General features: G+C 36.8%; 1 protein-coding gene across 10 annotated transcripts in view; it reads left to right on the forward strand.

Moving 5' to 3' along the window:
* LOC111518927 (zinc finger protein 626-like) overlaps nt 1-13,532 on the forward strand; it is a 146,929-nt gene that overhangs the window by 58,845 nt on the left and 74,552 nt on the right. Inside the window, exon 1 of one of the 10 annotated variants that reach the window (XM_047009916.1) lies at nt 12,404-12,631. The exons of 5 other annotated variants lie outside the window; for them this stretch is intronic. The gene's annotated coding sequence lies outside the window, so the exon portion shown is untranslated. Of the gene's footprint in view, nt 1-12,403; nt 12,632-12,928; nt 12,948-13,532 lie in introns of those variants that run through there. 4 more of the 10 variants (XM_047009917.1, XM_047009918.1, XM_047009919.1 and 1 more) reach the window with 4 other exon arrangements.

The raw sequence follows: 13,532 nt of genomic DNA on the forward strand, positions 1-13,532 counted from the left end.
CGCCATTTCAAGTATCAGACGAAAATTATCACAACGCTCTAGATCACCTTAACGAGCGATATGACAAGAAAGTTCTTATTTTCGTAGAACATATTTCAAGTTTATTTAACATTGCTAGAAAAAGGCAGTTACCCGCCGTACAATTTTGGATACGGTTTCAGCTCTCCTCAGATCATTGTTGTCTCTTGGGTCTGAAGCTGATATATTAAACGCAGAACTTATTCATATTGTGTCACCTACTAAACCCACTTCTGAGAATGCCGGTTGTAAATCACACTAGCCAGTAGAAGATTGTAGATGAATAAGTTGTCATGAAGGCTTCGGGGGGGAATGCGGTTTACGGGAAAAATAGAAATGCTAGACTCGTACGTTTAGGTAGATAATTAATATAAGTTTATTAATTAATTGAAACTTAACAGTAAAAGTACGTTTGCAAAGCAATGCCGTTAGATTCGTTCGTGATGGCCGTTCGTTACCACCGATCGTAGGAGCTTATTCGTTCGCACCCTTTCTCGTTCACGTTTTGTTACCAACTACTTCTTCACTAATCGATAACACCAGGGGTAGAGCATAACGTCGCTCGCCCAGGGCTAAATCATTATATTTATAAACTGTCTGGTAACAATTGTTATGTCAGAAATTGATCTTGAATCCAAACAAGCATATGATCGGGTTCAAGAATACGATAAATTGCCAGACTGGGCCGACTATTATCAAATACTCAGTCGACACTGTCAGTATTTGGAGGGGTATCTGGGCAACCGACAAGAGGAAAGACCCGTCAGAGACAAAATTCATAGCACTTCAAAAGTATTTGTTGCAGCCCTAAGCAGATGCATGTCAGTCAACTAAGCATAGGTTAGCATTCTGTCCAGTTTTTATTTCGTTACCTTTTATTGAGCGATTCAAGATTGTTAATACAGCATTACTTTGTTTAAATTCAAGACAAACTTGGTGAGTTTCAGCTTGCAAGAGCATTACTTGAGCTTACCTTTATAACTGAAGAATTAGCCAAAAGGCTTCAGCTTCCGTTTAGTTACGATCATTATAAGATTGCTGGAATCGGTGAAATACGTATACATATGATGACATTCCGTATCTACCAAAATTCGTGCAGGAATTTCTCCAGACGTGATTAAATCTATATCTCTACCTCAGCCTGAAAAGAGACAAGATGTGTCAAATTGGGCCATTCCCAAAGAAATTGAGTTAGCCGACCCAAACTTCTATAAGCTCGGAAAGGTAGATCTATTGCTTAGCGTAAAGGAGTTTTTAGATCTACTTAAGACGGGTAAAATTAGTTTAGGAGTTGGTCTTCCTCATCTAGTGGAAACTTCATTAGGATGGATCGTCGGGGGTAAGATTGCTGAACATCAATCAACTCAACACTACACTTGTAATTTAACGCAACAGCAAGATCTTAACTTATTTTTAGAAAGGGTTTGGAAAATGTATGGAAATCAATTTATATCATTAAGCTCAGCATGTGAAACTCATTTACAGGTGCACAATTATTGAATTCAGGGCGCATACAGTTTCGGTTGCCGTTCAAGGAATTGCCTGAACAACTTGGAGACTTGCTCTCCTGTGCAAAAAGACGTTTTCGTCAGCTCGAAACACGGCTTGCATCCTAATACCAATTAAAGAATGTGTACATCAAATTTTAAGATGAATATCTTAAATTGAATCACATGGAAACAGCTTAGTTAGACAATGTATCATTAAATGATATACTCATTGTTGGTCCTACTATTCAACAAGATCTGATATAACATTACTCTCGTTTCCTTTATACCGCAATGCCGTTACAGCTGACATAACAAAAATGTAGAGGAAATTTCTCGTCGCGCCTGAGGATAGAGGTTTTCGACAAATCCTGTAGAGCAAAGCAAGAAACGATTTTAATTGCGCTCCATTTCTCGCAATCAGGTCCGTAAAGCTTTTATCAGAGACGTATAAAGAATTATTTCCAATTGGATCTGCTGTATTAGCTGAGGATATGCATGTCGACGATCTACTTTATTGAGCAGACTCAATCGAAGATCTCATTGCTAAGATGAATGAAGTTACCAAGCTGCTTTGGAAGGCAGGCTTAAAATTGACAAAGTGGAATTTTAGTGGGGCACCAACAGATTATAAATATAATCTCAATATTTACAATAGTGATGTCACCAAGGCTCTCGGCATGTCCCGATTGACAACAGGAGATCTTATATTACTTCGATTTGATCTTCCATTACCTGCGCTACCAACAAAGCGAAAAATAATAACCGTCATGGCCAGACTCTATGATCTACTACGATTATTGGCAGCAGTAATAGTACGCTAATCCTAATCCAAGACTTGTGGATCGAGCGCTAAGACTGGGACGACCCACTGCCAGAGATCCTACAATCGATTTGTTAACACAGCGCCAAAAAATAAGTTTGAAATTCATGGGTTTTCAGATGCCTCTAATCGAGCTTATGGATGTTGTATATACGCAAAGGTATTGGACAACGGAAAATTTGTTACTTCATTGATCATTTCGAGATCGAGAGATGCGCCCACCCAATCACAAAGTATACCTCTTTTAGAGCTTTGTGCTTTCGTTCTACCAGACAAACATGGACTAAAATCAAAGACAAATTAAATTTTCTTGTCCGCAAAACATATTTTTTTGAAGATTCAACTTTCGTTCTTCATTGAGTTAAAGTGCACCCATCAACTCTAAAATGCTTTATTGCCAATCGCGTATCGACCATACAAACTCAATCGCAGGATATTATTTGTCATATGCCTGGAAAGGATAAAACCGCCGACATTGTTTCGCGTGACTGCGCAGCCCGTGGTTTGAGGCAGACAATTTGGTTTCATGAACCAAAGCATTTAATGCGCTACATTGGCCGAAATCTGAAGGAAAGACAGATTTCGAGCCCATAGAGTTAGAATTGCGAAACAATTATATTGAAATGCTAAAAAAGTATTTCAGTAAAAGATTTTAATTTGGCTTTTAATTTTATAATCTCTTCCATTCAGAGCGATATGTTTACTAAAGAAGCAGGACGGAGCTTCAAAAATTAAATCCATTCATATCAAATGAACAGATAGCCATGGCTGACATACCATTAAACGCTGGAATGCTGTTATTCCTTCCAAAGACTCATCATTTTACTTATGAAGATATTAAATATTTTCATTCGCGAAACCTTCGAGGACCATGTGGAGCATTCCTTACATCGTACCGAACTCGAAGCAAAGTTCCCTACAAAACATATTTGGTCATATGTGTTTGCTTTTCCCCAAAAGCTATTCATACAGAACTAATCTCAGACCTCTCTGCTAATAATTTTATTCTCTGTTTGAAGCGATTCATCGGACGACGCGTCGTAGAAATAGCCTTTCATGTTGTTCGAGATAAAGATACTTTGTACAAAGAAGTAATCGGAAATGATGTTTTCGAAAACTTGAATGCTACGATTGGGAAAAGAGGAATTGGTTTCCACAAAGAGGATAAGATGCCAAAACACATCAGCGCTGATAGGCATACCGAGACAAAAGTCCCAGACTTGCAAAAGATGATTGAAAATATAATAACGATGAACTTAGACGAGGGTAACCCAAGCCCAAAAAAAAAAATGAGGACTGTAGTAGCAGACGACATCCCAATTCATCAGAGGCCAAGACGTTTACCATATCCGGATCATGCGATACTAGATCAGCGAATAAAGAAAGGGATGGAGGCTGGAATCGTTCGTTAAAGCTTTTCCATGCACTTATCTCCTGTGGTGCTCGCTTCGAGGAAAGATGGCAAGAAATATTATGCTATGATAATAGAAAGCCAAATCCGAAGATAATAAGACGCAACTTTCAAAACCATGATTTCGAGATCAAACATCGAACTGGAGCTATGATGAATTACACAGATGCTTTGAGCAGGACTCGTTGTTTAATGCCCGAAGACACGCTTAAAGACAAAATGAGAACAACATATAAGCAAGGTTTACTGTATATGTCAGAAAAACTAAAACTTAAGTTAAATCAAGAGAAAGTTGAATTTCGTAGATTAGCAATAGATAATATAGCAAAAATGCAGGAAGAAAATCGCAAGTCATATAACAAGTTCAGAAAGTCCGAAACAGAATACGATATGGGTGATATGGTTGCTATAAAGCGTAACCAGCTTTGAGCGGGTCTGAAGCTTAGGAAGAATTATCTAGGGCCGTATAAAATTGTTCGGAAGTTAAGACATGGTAGATACTCAGTGGATAAGATTTGGGACGTTGAGGGCCCAAATACGTCGAATAGCGGAGTACATGAAGATGTGGTGCCCGTCATTCGGGACGAATGAGGCTGTTGAATGGCCGAATATATGATTGCCTAACACCTAATGGTATCAGAATGCCGATAACGATGTTGGTTTGATATATATCAAAGTTTTCAAAGTTTCAAGTTTTCAAGTTTTCAAAAAAACGTTCACTCGTTGCAGAGGACGGACGTGTTTTTTTTTGCGCTTATCAACTTTTATTTTTTCTCGCGATTAAATACTTTTACATAACTCTTAAATTATCGGTTTAATTAATAATAATTACAACATCCGAATTTTATTTTCATTTCGCGAATTCTTGCTGCCGTTTTTGTTTAAATTTAAATAAAATCAAAACTTACAACAATACTTGCATTAGCGGTGTTGTTGTTTTGTTTATCTCTTTCGCTTTTGTGTCTTTACCGTTTTAACTAACTCTCGCGCTCTTGCGTACAAATTGTTGTTGCATGTGTTCAATTTGACGCGCTCTCCCGCTCTTTCCTATTCTTGATTGATTTGCGCTCTCGTCTTTTGCCTACCCGCGACTCTGTGATACGTGTTTTTGTTTTTGTGTTTTCATTTCTTTTTATTCTTTAGTTGTGAAGGCTTACTCTGCACATTAACCCTTGTGTCAGAACTGGTCAGTATATTCTTATACACAGATTTTTTACCTTTAGAATTTTTATTTTTTATTTTTTTATTTTTTTGTATTTCCTTTTGTAATTAAATTAAACTTTTGATAAAATGGTTGTCTGCTCAAAAAATAATTGCACTAATGCGGTTGACTCCCATGATTATATTCTTTGTTGGTTGTGTGACAATGCGGTTCACGTTAAGTGTGCAGGTTACACAGGCAGAATCATGGAGTCTATTGCTAAAGGTGGTGGCTTAAAATATGGATGTGATGCTTGCCGGGAGGTCGAGAATGAGATGCGCTCTTTCATGAGGCGGACTAGAGATAGTTTTGACACTTTAAGAACAGGTTTTAATAAACTCCAAGCGGAGTTTACTGCGGTGGAGACTCAGTTCAGAATACCCATTCCAATGGAAATTGCCGATAGTTCTAAAAGTATCGAGGGCCCCGTAAACAAGTTGACTGCTGCAGTGGGTGACTTGTCCAACGTTACTGCTGCGGCTGACGCTTCGGGACCGTGGCCTCTCGTTGGCATACCACCAAAGAAACATATATTTGTTTCTAGGCTAGACCCTGTTGTCATATCTGATGATGTAATAGCCTATATTCGGAAGAAAGTTAACGTCTCGAATATTGCGGTGGAGAAGTTTAAATTTTCTTATTCTCGGGACACTTCGTCCTTCAAAATAAGTGTTTCTGTCAATAACTTCGACACTATATGTCGAGAAGATTTTTGGCCTAAACATATAGTTAAGGAATATACTGTAAAAAAGAAAAATCGGCAACCGATTCGCTTGCCAACAACAACAACTAATGCTATTCCTGCCACATCAGCATCTGCTGGTGTGTCAAAAAACTAGCTTCGTCCCTTAACCTGGGTTAACATTCTAGCTTTCACAGAGACGTGGCTAAAACCTGATAGTGCTGATGCATCGGTTTTTTCCACAAACTTTTCTATTTTCAGACGTGACCGGATTTCTCGCATAGGTGGTGGCGTTCTGATAGCTGTTGATGCTGCTTTATCATCTGAAATGATTCAATTTTCTAGTACCCAGGAGATTGAGTTTGTCGGTGTTAAATTAAATTTTAAATCTTTTAATGCTTTCATTACTTGTTCCTATATTTCACCATTGTCAGACATGGTGGTATATTTAAATCATTTAGAGGCAATTCAGTTTGTCTCCTCTTTAGTTTCGAGTCAAGACATGCTCATAGTTGTAGGTGATTTTAATTTACCCGCTTTAGCATGGTCACTAACAGATGAATCTACCACGTTTGTCACATGACTTTATTGATGGCCTTCTAGGCTTTAGTTTTATCCCAAGTCAATCCTGTCTTAAATTCTAATGGAAAATCGTTAGATCTTATTTTTGTATTGGATTCTTCTTATTGTGAGGTTTCTAGGATCGAACCATTTGTTCTTCCAGAAGACAAATTTCATTCTACATTAAATTTAAAAATTAATTTGCCCTTGCTTTCACCATTACTTGGTTCAAATGAGTTACCACTAACTAGGTGCTTTCGTAAGACTGACTTTGCCAGCCTTAATGAAAACATTGCTACTACCGATTGGTCTTATCTGTACAATTGTAGTGATATGAACTCGGCTGTTCGTTTTTTCTATGATACTCTGAATTCACTCTTTGATATTTGTGTGCCTCTTGGTAGGCTGGAGCGGCTTAACACACCTCCCTGGTTCTCTCGCGAGCTATCCAATTTGAAAAATGTGAAGACACGATATTATAAGAAGTTTCAAAAAACACGTCGTTCATCAGATTATGCTCTGTATACAGTCGCTCGTTCAAAATTCATGATGCTTAATACTCAATGCTATAAGAATTATCTTCAGCGGTGTAAGCTTCAGTTTTCTTCTGACCCTAAACAATTTTATAATTTTGTTAATTCTAAACGTAAGACCTCAGTGCACCCATCTTTTTTGTCTTTTCAAAATAAAAAAGCGAGCACTGATCAGGCGATTGCCGATATATTTGCGAGTTTTTTCAAAACAACTTATTCCTCAACGGAATATCGAGCAAGTCCGTATCCTTATCATTTAAAAAAGGCTAATTGCATTTTCAATCCAATGATTGATGAAAGTTCTATTCTTAGCGAACTTAAATTAGTTAAACCTGTTTATTCTCAGGGGCCAGACGGTATTCCTGGATGTGTACTCAGGTTCTGTGCAAACGCATTATGTAAACCCATTTTAAAATTGTTTCTATTGTCTGTAGAATCTTCCTCTTTTCCATCTATTTGGAAGGAGTCGTATATTATTCCTCTGCATAAAAATGGCAAAAAGTCCGAAGCCTCTAACTATAGGGGTATCTCAAAATTGTCCGCTATTCCGAAAGCTTTTGAGAAAATTATAACTTCTCAATTGCAACATTTTTGCAGCTCTATTATTTCGCCATCCCAACATGGGTTTGTGAAACGTAGATCTACAACCACTAACCTTTTAGAATTTACATCAATAATTATCAAGGGGTTCAAAAATGGTAAACAAACTGATGTCATATACACTGACTTCAGCAAAGCCTTTGATTCCGTTAATCATACCCTATTACTTTCTAAGCTGAGCGACATTGGGTTTCCACCCCTTTTCCTTTCTTGGGTTCGAGAATATTTAACAAATAGAAAACAGAAGGTACTTTTTAAGTCTTCTTTTTCCGTTTCCATTTCTGTGACTTCTGGTGTACCTCAAGGTGACTACCTTGGCCCTCTGCTCTTCACACTATTTATTAACGATCTTCCATCAGTCATTGTTCATTCGCGTGTGCTTATGTATGCTGACGATGTCAAGCTTTGTCTTACTTATAAAGATACAGATTCATTTAGTCGGCTACAAGCTGATCTTAAAAACTTTCAATCCTGGTGCCAGTTTAATCTACTTAATCTTAACACTACCAAATGTAAGGTAATGACTTTTTTTCGTAACTCTCCTCAACTGGTTACTTATTTTCTAAACAACAGCCCTTTAGAACGTCTAAATAATATGAATGATTTGGGCGTACTTATGGACCATAAGTTAAATTTTAACACCCATATTTCCACCACGGTCGCAAAGGCCATGAGTGTCCTGGGTTTCATTAAAAGATGGTCAAAAGAATTTGATGACCCCTATACAACTAAAGTTCTTTTTACTTCGCTTGTCCGTCCTATTTTAGAGTATGGATCTTGCATTTGGTCACCTCAATATGAGTCGCACCAGATTAGACTAGAATCCGTTCAAAAGCAGTTCTTGCTATTTGCTCTTCGTGGCTTAAGCTGGGATCGCAATGTCAATTTGCCTTCGTATTCTAGTACACTTTTCTTGATTAACCTTCCGTCCCTAACTAACCGTAGAATTATGCTTGGTGTCATTTTTATGCACAAGCTCTTAATTGGTGATATCGACTCGCCTGAGTTAGTTAGTAGCTCAGGTGAATCTGTCGGTACCATGTAGACGGAGTAGACATCCTTTAATACCTTTATACCTTAGTCGTTGTTCTTCTAACTATGCTATGCATGAACCTTTTAGGGTCCTCTGCTCTGATTACAATCTTCTATCCCCTGTAATCGGCTCAGAGTTTTCTATTAATATGCTTAAAACATCTATCCTATCCCATTTAGTTAATATTATTTCTTCAAATTCCGTTACTAATTCATTCAAAACCATCTAATTTTCCCTTATTTCCTCTTTTGATTGGACATTTTTATTTGAGTGCAATGATATTATGATTGTGCAGTAAATTTTAAAAAGTTAAAAAAATTATATCGTGCGCTGAATTCTATTAGAACCCCAAAATATTTTACAACTTTGTTAATTCTAAACGGAGTTATAACCTACTGCCTTCCACCTTCAGACTTAATGACAAGACCGCTAATAATGATTTAGAAATTGCAGATCTCTCTTTCCGCAATATTTTCGTTATTTGAAAAAATTATTACGTCTTTCCTTCAACACCTTTCTAGATCCACTATTTCTCCTTGACAGCATAGGTCATGTTTGCGGATGACGACAAGGTTTGTTACTCCAAAAATAATCCTTCTCTCCAACCATTCTTGCTATCGGATCTCATTGTGCCATTGATGCATTCTGTGATTGGTGCCACGTTAATAAACACACCTGAATGCCTTGTTTGTCTCCGTTCCTAGCTCATTACTGTATTAGGTCTGATCTGTTAGATTGTGTATCATCTTTTAAAAACTTAGGCGTTATATTAATCTTCCTTCACTTTACAACTGTAGGCTCATATTTGGCATTCCATAAACTAATCTACGGTGAAGTCATTTCTACTAATTTACTACATACATACTCTATATTTTTGTGTGTGTGTGACTTTTCTCAATAACTTTGTTGTATTCAGTTTAATATACCCCTCAATGGAAAGCTATATGCTCCTAATAGCTCTATACTTAGATTGTACTCAGTTCTTTCGAAAACATTGGACTTTTTATATGAAACGTCTTTCCATTTCAACTTAGGGAGTCACTAAGTCACTTGCAAGGGTAGACAAACTTCGGCTCGGCCGAATATAAATAAATATTTTAAAATATTTCTTTGTTGTTATTATTATAAATCCAACATAATAATTATGAATTATAGGCTTACTTTATATAAGGGAGCAAGGCGATTATTTACAAGGAATCTTAAAGTCTAACGTACTTAGTTTTGAATTTAGATTTGATTATTTATTTATTTATTTATTGAATCGATAAATGCATTTTTGTGGGTTTTACAGTCACTCAAAGTCACAGTATTAAAACGTGTATCCACATGTGCTCGCCATTGTATATATTGGACAGTGTTTGTAAATTACAGCCAATCATCTTACAAGATCTAGCTTAAGCTAACAAATTTACTAATTAATTTTTGTTTTCAAGTACTTAAATATGTATTTACAAGTGTTGTTCTTATATAAAAGAGATTTTACATTTTATATTTACATATTATTTATTGTAATTTTTTTTTTTTATTTTATGTTGGATGCTTTTAAAACTTTGGTTAGAGTTGTGAGTTGTGCTTTTCATCTATTTAGTTCTCTGCACTCTACGATTATATGGTTAATTGTTAGGGTGGTGTTACAAGAAGGAGACATTGGTATGGGGTTTTTGTTTAGTATATAACTATGTGTGATTGCCTAGTTTCCCTGGCGAATTCTTGCAAATTTTATAAAGTCTACTCTATTATAATTATCTGGGGAGTAGTCGCTTACTGAAAGCTTTGCGAAGTTGGCTCTTCTGTAGTGTGGGGAGGATTGTTGCCATAGATCGTTCATGTATTGTTTTAACAGTTTTGTTAGGAGTTTTTGTGTGTCTTTTGTGTTGTAGTTGTACTTGTATGTATGTCAAGCGGTAGAGAAGAGCTTGACATGCTACTCTCTTTCCCGTGATGTTGGTGTGTCCTGGTACCAATATTAGTATTAATTTTGGGTATTTGTAAATTATGATGTCTCGAATTGTGGTACAGCAGTAGTTGTGGATATTTTCGATCGGCTTGAGAGCTGAGAGGGAGTCTGTGCAGATTGCGTGATGTCGATTTGTTTGTTTTGCCACTAAGTATGCGTCCAAAATAGCAGAGATTTTAGCAGTGAAGAGCTGTGGTGGGGTAATTGGAAATATTTGATGAATTCCGTTTCGGTGGTTATGCTTTAGAAGGTATCAGAGTCTGACTTTGAACCGTCAGTATATATGTCATTAACAAATGTTTAAAATTCTATGTAGTAAGGGTGGTACTTTTGGTTTGGTTTTTGAAATTTTAATTTATTGTAGTATGGGGTAAATATGCGAGTTTAACGCTCTTGCTATTATAGTGAAAGTTTTTGCTGTCATGAACTGAGATCTTCCATTTGATATTGTTGAGCCTTGTGTTCAACTGCGTGGTGAGGTTTTGAATATGTTTATTCCATCTGAAGTTCTCTGTTATCGTCAGCCCAAGAATTTTGTGTGATCCAGCGTGAATGATGAAGGTTTCTTTCCGGCATACGCGAAGGTAGTTGCAGTTCGGTACTGAAAGGTTTGCCCCAGAGTACTCGCACCATTTTATAATATCTTCAAATAAAGGGTTAATGTTTGGGGTTGCCGAGTTTTTTCTTACTATTCTTACGATTGTGAAGACGTCTGCATATATATGAGAAAAAGGTGAATTCCTTGTGGATGGTTACTGTAAGGCAAAGTCTATTGTATGCGATTAAGAAAATGGACATCCTTGAGGGATTCAATTAAGAAAAGGTACTTTCTGAGGTTAAATTGTTCACTTGCACTTTTATTTTCCTGTTCTTTAGAAAGTTTTTTATACAGTTCGAAATTTTTGCGCCAATCGTTTATTTATGTAGTTCATCTATCAAAGCGTCGAAACCTGTTTTATCGTATACTTTTTCAAAGTCGAGGCATATGATTAACATATGATTTTTTATTGATAAGGCCGAATAGATCTGATAGTCTAACACTGCTAGACAGTCAGATATCGACTTGCCTTTTCCGAAGCCGAGTTGGCGATTGTCAATCAGCTTGTTGTTGTTAGCAAGCCATTGGTTTTTATTCTTTTTTAATTGTTCTACTGTTTTGTTTTTTTTATTGACGAAGATGGTCTGGTTTGTGCTATGGCCATGTTTGCGCTTTGTCTGATGATTTCTCATCTGTTTATCTAAGTGGAATTTGTGTGTTAGTTTGTTGAACAGTTTCCAGTCACCTGATTTTACTAAAAATCCCGGTTATATATTGTCTGGATGTTGACGCGTATAATGCGGAGTACGTACAAGTGGTACGTGTCCATACGACACCAGGAAATAGCCTGTTTCGCGCGAGCCCAAGCAGGGAACTGTCCACCTCCCGCCCAACCGACAGTGGGGCGCAGCCGTATATCGGACAGCACGATCGCATGGCCAAATACAAATAAAACGGACTAGCAATGAAAATATGATAAACCACAGCTAATTACGAGTTAAATGTGATAAAATAGAGGTTTTCAGAAAAGAAACAGAGGCTTCTGATCTTATTACGGGATAAAGAAGATTGTAATCAGAGCATTGGACTATAAAAGGTTCATGCAAAGTATAGTCAGAAATACAGTGATTTAAGGATAGAGGAATAAAATTTCTGGTAGGTTAATAGCTCAGGAGAGTCTATTTCACCTATTAAAAATTTCTGAATGACGATAGCACCAAGCATTACTCTACGTGTAATTAAAAAAGGAAGATTGATATTGATATCGTCGATATTAGAAGTTGTAGTTGCGTGGATAGACTTCGTTGGTTGGAGGTAAGATGAATATGCTGTGTCCATGTCTTCGTAGGCGGTCTGCTTACGTTGGGTTGTGTTGGTTTTTTTGGTTTGATATAACCGCGTAGATTGAGTTACATGCGATATGACGCTCGTTGTATATATTACGGGCTAATGAAAATGGGGCATCTTCGGTCTACAGTTGTATGGTGGCAATATGGTATTGGGATGTTTATTTTGGTAGGGTGAGGTGGCGAGAACGTTGGTATGATGAGTATGAGTTTTTTTTAAATTTTTTTAACTTCACACATCTTTAATGGTTATATCCTCTTCGTTGATTTTAATTGAAATATTGAGCCAGCCAAGCGTAATTAATTTCATCGCCGAATAGAGCCGTTTCGTAGGTCTTTACACTCACTAATCTCACCATTGCGAATATTGTCTATGACTTTTTTAATTAAGAAGGGTGATATATTTGCGAGAGTATTGCTGCTATCTCTTGTAAATGTGAGGTATTTGGGTCCGGCTGCGACGTTTTTAAGTTTTTTGGTTTTGTCAACGGTACACATATTTTGGTTTGGTGCTGTGGCTTGGTCGGGCGGTTGCCCCATGGTGGTTGTTGTTTGCCGATTCTATTTCTGAAATTTGTTGGTTGTTTTTATTTTTGTTTCCTTTAGTCTTTGATTTTTGCTTTTAGCTTGTGGTTTTGCAGTAGGCACGACTGTTTGCGATTAATGCTAAACTAAAACTGAGATTTGATTATGTTTACAGGGCTTATATTGAGTGGTATAATTGTATAGCTTTAGAGTAATTTAAGATAGCAGAAATGTAAGTGGGTGTTGCAAAAAAATTTAATCTCTGTGTGTTATGGGAAGGGCATGAGTTATATATATAACCTTTTGTAACTTAACTGTTGGAGGAGGTGCAAATCTTAGAGTTCTTATTAATGTATTGCAGGTGTGTGATATTTGTGTGTCCGAGTCTAAGTCGGGTTATTTTTATTTGATCTGATTTCTTGATCTTTTATTTGATCTTTATTGTTTTTAAATATGTTGTATAAATTAAATTTGTTGGTGTTTGTTGGTTTGGTTTGATGTTTTGTTAAGCTTGTCTTGAATTTTTATTAAGTGAGTGATTTTGATGTACTTCTTTATGGCCCTGCTACGTTTTCTGTTATTATATCTGTCAGTTCATTTCCCTTTATCCCTGCATCCGGGTACCCAGAGGATTTTAGATTTTGGGAAGGGTTCTGTGAGAATGTTGCGGGCTTGTGAGATGTAATGGTCTACATTTTTAATGTTGTCTACTGCGTCTATTGCTGAAAGTGAGTCAGAACATTTACATAATTTTCCTGTTTTGTTGTTTAATAACAGAAACACTATCGTGATGATTTCAGAGGAGACGAAAAGTTAC

This window comes from Drosophila willistoni, assembly GCF_018902025.1.
Source record: "Drosophila willistoni isolate 14030-0811.24 chromosome 2L unlocalized genomic scaffold, UCI_dwil_1.1 Seg168, whole genome shotgun sequence".
NCBI lineage: Eukaryota > Metazoa > Arthropoda > Insecta > Diptera > Drosophilidae > Drosophila > Drosophila willistoni.